Here is a 526-nt window from a genome sequence, read left to right as displayed (position 1 = left end):
TTTTTTTTGTTTTACCTGGGAGAAACACAAAAGCGGCCAGAAATCCTCCGTGCCGGGTGTGACCGGCTCCAGGGCAGCCCCCGCGTGTCGCGGCTTTCGCGGGGGGGGGGTGCTTCGCGGCGGCAGCTGCCCGGCGCGGGGCCGCGGCCGGCTCTCACCTTGAGGACCCGCTGTGCACCTCTCCCGTAAGCTCAGCAGCCGCTGCAGGGGCTCAGCTGGGGGGAAAGGGTGCGGGAGAGGGGGCGCTGGCTGGTGCCGCCGCGGGCAGCCCCGGCTTCCCCGCGCCGGCGGAGACCCGGTGCGGGGAGGCGGCGCCGCCTGCGCTCCGCTGCGCCGCGGCGGGCTCCCATGGCCCGTTAACAACAAAACGAGCAACCCGCTTTGCTTTGCTATTTTATTTTATTTTATTTTATTTTATTTTATTTTATTTTATTTTATTTTATTTTATTTTATTTTATTTTATTTTATTTTATTTTATTTTTTATTTTACTCTATTTGTCTACTTTTTATCTTTTATTTTTATTTT

Source organism: Rhea americana, unplaced genomic scaffold, assembly GCF_003343005.1.
Source record: "Rhea americana isolate MKP2758 unplaced genomic scaffold, rheAme1 scaffold_88, whole genome shotgun sequence".
In the NCBI taxonomy this organism is placed as follows: domain Eukaryota; kingdom Metazoa; phylum Chordata; class Aves; order Rheiformes; family Rheidae; genus Rhea; species Rhea americana.
The sequence above is the reverse complement of the archived record's forward strand: the minus strand, read 5'-3'. Positions refer to the sequence as shown.